Raw genomic sequence first — 6413 nt, 5'->3', positions numbered from 1 at the left:
CCAGGCTGGAGTGCAGTGGTGTGACCTTGGCTCACTGCAACCTCCGCCTCCCAGGTTCAAGCAATTCTCCTGCCTCACTCTCCCGAGTAGCTGGGACTGCAGGCATGCTCCACCACACCCAGCTAATTTTTGTATTTTTAGTACAGACGGGGTTTCACCATGTTGGCCAGGATGCTCTTGATCTCTTGACCTCGTGATCCACCCACCCCGGCCTCCCAAAGTGCTGGGATTACAGGCGTGAGCCACCGCACCCGGCCACTTCCCTCATTTTATAAAATTGGGGTTGTAACAACACTTACCCACGACGGTACTAAAAGCCTTAAATGACATAAAGTATTTAAAGCATTTAGCCTAATACCTAACCTATAGTAAAGATTAACTGTTATTTTTGTTTCCCTTAAGCTTTGGGTAACAACTGGGCGGTGGTCCTGTTAGGAGATACAATGTAGCTGTTCCTTGTTGCCTATTGAAGAGAGCTGAATGCTTTGGTGGCCAGACATGGAAGCAGTATTGCTGACACTTTGTTATCAAAACCAAGAGGCCTGTCTTAAATTCTCATGCGGATAAGCAGGAGGAGGGGGAATCACCCAACATCTGTAGAGAGCTGGACCACAGGGGTAGAAACAGAATTGTTTAAGACACCAATACCAAGCTAAATAGTTAGTGCCACCAGTGATGAAATAAAAATAACCGCAGCCATTAAGAAAGAACATTGAATTCATGTTTTTGGATCATGGGTCTGGAAAACTATTTAATGTACATTTTACCTTGGAAGACATGACATAATTCAATTTTATATGAATTTTATATTGTATAATTTATTTGTTTTCAAATCTTCAAACATTGGGTTTTACAGTGTTTCATAAAGCTACCTTACCAATCTTACTTGACGACGTAAAACGTACTGAAGGTATTATTGACTCTGTTGAAGCGGAGAGAACAAAACGCAGTTTTTACATAATGAGAAAGGCGTTTTAAATGTTTTTCAGACTTCCTTGGCTCCACTACCCTGCTATGTGTACCTTATTGAGCATCCTTCCCTCAAATATGCAACCACTCGTTCTATAGCCAAGTATCCTGTGGGTAAGTCGTAGTTCCCATTGACATAATGCAATAAAATATATCCTAGCTGAAACTCAGAGAAATTTTTCTTTTTTTTTTGGAAACAGAGTCTTGCTCTGTCACCCAGGCTGGAGTACAATGGTATGATCTCAGCTCACTACAACCTCCATCTCCCCAGTTCAAGAGATTCTCCTGCCTCAAGCTCCCTACTTGCTGGGATTACAGGCATGTGCCACCACGCCCAGCTAATTTTTGTATTTTTAGTAGAGATGGGGTTTCACCATGTTGGCCAGGTTGGTCTTGAACTCCTGACCTCAGGTGATTCACCTGCCTCGGCCTCCCAAAGTGCTGGGATTACAGGTGTGAGCCACTGCGAAAAATACTAGCCGTCTAACTTTGGTAATACATACATTCATGAGCTTGTCCAGAGTGGTCAGATTTGATTGGATCAGAAAGGCAAGGGGTCTGTTTCTCCGAAGTGCTCGTGCTGCCAGCGGACTACTCCAGGTTGTTTTCCGGCCTCTCCTTATCAAGACCTGTAAAAGATCTGAGAAATTTTACCTGACTTACGTGTTAACGATGAGCTTGGCACTTTTGAGTGGATGCCAGTAGAAGACACAAGACTCCTAAAACAGAGACCAAGAATAGGTGACTAACAGTAGTCATAGCAGAGTGTCAGCACTTTTGCTCCACTCTCCAAGCTCCAGTTCCCACAGGGTGACAGGAAAGGAGTCAGAGGCAGTTCTGCATGCCACTGGCTGCATTCTAGGAGAGAAACACTAAACAGAAGAATCTTAATCTTGTATAATGGGCAGTAAGCATGAGTGCCCTTTGCCCCAAGGAAAACCCCATTCCTAACTTCCAAGGCTGTTCACTGTACAGACATCCTTGAAAACATAATCTGGAACAAAAATAATCTGTGTCAGGCCGGGCGCGGTGGCTCACGCCTGTAATCCCAGCACTTTGGGAGGCCAAGGTGGGTGGATCACAAGGTCAGGAGATCAAGACCATCCTGGCCAACATGGTGAAACCCCATCTCTACTAAAATTACAAAAATTAGCTGGGTGTGGTGGTGGGTGCCCATAATCCCAGCTACTCCGGAGGCTGAGGCAGGAGAATTGCTTGAACCCGGGAGTCAGAGGTTGCAGTTAGCTGAGATTGCACGACTGTACTCCAGCCTGGTGACAGAACAAGACTCCGTTTCAAAAAAAAAAAAAAAAAAGTTCGTGTCTTGCTCACGAGACTTGGAGAAATGCAAAAGGCCCATGAAGAACCCTCTCTCCATATCCCTCTTGTCACCTGCTTTGCAATATATGTTTCATGAACTGTTTGTCATCTGTTCTCTTGTTTACCCTGCCAGTTACTAGGCTGTGAGTCCATCTTTACCTTCTGGTACTTCCAACATGCAGCCCCACACTCTGGTGCACCCTCTCAAACAGATGCTCTTTCTTATCTATCCCATTCTCTTTCCTGAGCGCCCCGTTAGCATAATGAGTTATCTGCAGACTATGCTACAATTAAAATTACAACTTAAAATAGTTTTGTTAAACCTCAGATGGCTTAGCTAAGAGTAATTTAATTTAAAACCAGGTTGGCAAACAATGTAAATAAATAAAAATCTAAAATTATTCTGGATATTCAAGTATTGATCCTTTTGTGCATAATAAAGAGATCTTTATATGGCCATCTTTGGTGACCATATTGTCCAAACCAAAAGTTAAGTTTTCACTACAAGGTTTTCACTACAAGATCTCATATCAGAGCAGAATATTTAGATTGTAGAACATGGCTATGGCAGAGTCCGGTGCGAAGCTGAATAAATAATGGTTACACAAACAACTTCTCTAAGTCTCAAATGAGACCATGGTTGATCTGAGAAAGTTAGGAGAAGGCTGTGTCCAGTTGCTTTCCCGTGTGTGTGTGTGTGTGTGTGTGTGTGTGTGTGTGTGTGTGTGTGTGTCTGCATGATCCTAAGACTGGCTGCAGTACACTGCTTCTTTCAGGATAAGATTTACCTAGAATGATCCTGTCACATTTCTTCTGCCATGGGAACAGAATGCAAAGGTGGTCCTTGTAAGTGCCGACTAGAAGTTAAAGCAAATTTGTATGCAGTAATATTCTCAGTGTGTTACAAAATGTTGACTCAGAAAGATTGTCTCTCTGATGTTAAACATGCTTTATTTTCCAATGAGTGCACGAGATAAAAATCATGCAAATAAAACAGCAAAGTTGGAAGGAGAACATATAACATTTCTAATTATTTACAATGAGCTTAATATTCCCTCAGATTGAAACATTTTAAAGATCTGGCTCAACTTGTCAGGGCCAGACATATCAGCAGATGTTTGTTCTGGCTAAGAGTAGCATTGCCTGCAAATATCAGAGACCAAGACTGATTGATATTTGAAAGTTTGGAAAGCTTGTGCTTTTATCTGGTGTCACAGAGAAACAGGATCTGTATCTCCTACTGCTAAGCCTTTGGTTTGTTTCAGGTAATTGCCTATATTTGGGTATTTAGCTTACGCCAGTTCCTTACTTCAAGTATTGATACTTTTGTGCATAATTAAGATTCCTTTATTCTTAAATCATTGACTAGGGGATTACTATGATTGACTTAAACTATTCAACATTTACTCTTCAACTGAAGAAAAATTTACCTACCCTGAAGATTGAAAGCCCAACTAAAACCAGGATTCTATTAGAAAAAGGAGGAAGGTGAAGTGGATTTAGGGTAGGCTAACGACAACGTATTCTGTAGGATTCCTACAAACATCTACAAACACACTTTTTCACATATTTGCATAAGTCATTTATGCACAGATGCATTTCTGACACCATATACTTAAATATATGTTCATACGTTTGTGCAAGAAGCCTAAGCACAATAAACAAAAAATGATGCAAGAGGATATGACAGGATTTTGTATGTCGGGAAATAACAGAAGTGGGTGAAAATAGGATGAGTGTAAAAGAACGTAGTCCATGAATGGGGTGGGAGAGAATGAGGGTAGAATGAGGGTGGTGCGTTTGGTAAATGGTTTGATAAATGGAGAAGGTGATGGCTGGGGAGGTGGCTTTGTGGGAGGCTTGAGTGGGAAGGAAGGGTCTACAGAAGTAGTTTACAGAAAGAGTATTTTGTAGGTGTCAGGATGGATGTTTGACAGCCATACAAAGTAGACCCAGCAGTTCAGGCATCTTTCATATGAGTCACAGAAAATGAATATACATTTTTCCTGCATAAAATTAAAACCAGGCCGGGCGCGATGATGGCTCATGCCTGTAATCCCAGCACTTGGGGAGGCCCAGGAGGGCAGATTACCTACGGTCAGGAGTTCAAGACCAGCCTCACCAACATGGCAAAAGCCCATCTCTACTAAAAATATAAAAATAAGCCAGGAATGATGGCCCTTGCCTGTAATCCCAGCTACTCAGGAGGCTGAGGCAGGAGAATCACTTGAACCTGGGAGGCAGAGGTTGCAGTGAGCCAAGATCACGCCATTGCCCTCCAGGTTGGGCAACAAGAGTGACACTCCATCTCAGAAAAGAAGAAAAAAGAAAGAAAAATTAAAACCATTGCACTATTATATTAGGATGGATTGTTATATTAAGGTCAAAATTGTTGCTCAGCCAGGTGCAGTGGCTCACTCCTGTAATCCCAGCACTTTGGGAGGCCAAAGCAGGCAGATCATGAGGTCAGGAGTTCAAAACCAACCTGGCCAACATGGTGAAACTCTGCCTCTTCTAAAAATACAAAAATTAGCTGGGCGTGGTGGCACACGTTTGTAATTCCAGCTACTCAGGAGGCTGAGGCAGGAGAATCGCATGAACCCGGGAGGCGGAGGTTGCAGTGAGCCAAGATAGCGCCACTGCACTCCAGCCTGGGCGACAAAGCAAGACTCTGACTCAAAAAAAAAAAAATTGTTGCTGAAGGGTCACACAGATTGTCACATTGACTTAAATCCATGGTTCATCTTGTCTAGATTTCTGTGACTAAATAGATGTCCTTCCTCCTGTCAAAGCTAAATGTCAAACCTTAACATTTCCTACATAAAATTAAAACCAGGCTGGGCGCAATGATGGCTCATGCCTGTAATCCCAGCACATGGGGAGGCCCAGGAGGGCAGATTACCTACGGTCAGGAGTTCAAGACCAGCCTCACCAACATGGCAAAAGCCCATCTCTACTAAAAATACAAAAATAAGCCAGGAATGATGGCCCTTGCCTGTAATCCCAGCTACTCAGGAGGCTGAGGCAGGAGAATCGCTTGAACCTGGGAGGCAGAGGTTGCAGTGAGCAACCTCTTAACATTCTCTTGGTGTCCACCTCTTATTTTGTCGCATAAACTTGTTCACCACTTCTACTATGTTATGATTTTTAAATATTTTGCAATATTGAAGGAAATTAAAAGGGAAAAAAAAACACAGAGTTTCCTATGTCTAACATTACTGATTTTTCTTCCATGTTCTCTCCTGGTCTTTACTCACTATGCATAGAACTTAAACGTGTACATGTTCTGCTTTCCTTTTGCCAAACATGATGCCTCAAATATTTTCCTTGATGCTACGTGATTCACCTTTTCAATAATTTTGAAGAACGTAATTCTAAATCTTGATACATTAAAATGCTTAGTTTTATAATATATTTTAATACTGATGTAAATGTGACTCTTTCTCCTTCTGTACCTTAGGTATAGAAGTTGGTCCTCAGCCGCAAGGGGTTCTGAGAGCTGATATCTTGGATCAAATGAGAAAAATGATTAAACATGCTCTTGATTTTATACATCATTTCAATGAAGGTAGGTAAGTAAGGAAGGTAACATATGTAAAACTTAACCACCAAACATTTAAATTACAATTGGAACCTAGGTCAAATTTGCCATGTTAATGATATTAAGTGCTTTAAAAAATTTTTGTTTACTTCAGCCATTCCAGAATAGACACATTCAAGAAAAGCAGCTGCCTAATAAAGCCTCCAAATTAAATCCTTATTTCCTATTAATCTCTATTTTAAAATGAAAAGAAAGGCTAGAAAATACAAATGCCCGGTAAACATATGAAAAGATGTTCAGGCCGGGCGCGGTGGCTCACGCCTGTAATCCCAGCACTTTGGGAGGCCGAGGCGGGTGGATCACGAGGTCAAGAGATCAAGACCATCCTGGTCAACATAGTGAAACCCCGTCTCTACTAAAAATACAAAAAATCAGCTGGGCATGGTGGCGCATGCCTGTAATCCCAGCTACTCGGGAGGCTGAGGCAGGAGAATTGCCTGAACCCAGGAGGCGGAGGTTGCGGTGAGCCGAGATCGCGTCATTGCACTCCAGCCTGGGCAACAAGAGCGAAACTCCGTCTCAA

At 42.3% G+C, this 6413-nt stretch overlaps 1 long non-coding RNA gene across 1 annotated transcript; it reads left to right on the top strand.

The window, feature by feature from the left end:
• The first annotated feature begins 209 nt into the window (after positions 1-209).
• LOC116547414 lies at positions 210-5858 on the top strand. The gene is made up of 2 exons (XR_004267054.1): positions 210-1083; positions 5750-5858. It is a non-coding gene; the product is annotated as an uncharacterized LOC116547414 (long non-coding RNA).
• Positions 5859-6413: the final 555 nt, after the last annotated feature.

This window comes from Sapajus apella, unplaced genomic scaffold, assembly GCF_009761245.1.
Source record: "Sapajus apella isolate SASKATOON/1434 unplaced genomic scaffold, GSC_monkey_1.0 scaffold3039, whole genome shotgun sequence".
NCBI lineage: Eukaryota > Metazoa > Chordata > Mammalia > Primates > Cebidae > Sapajus > Sapajus apella.
Note: the sequence above shows the minus strand (reverse complement) of the source record. Positions and strands in the feature narration are given on the sequence as shown.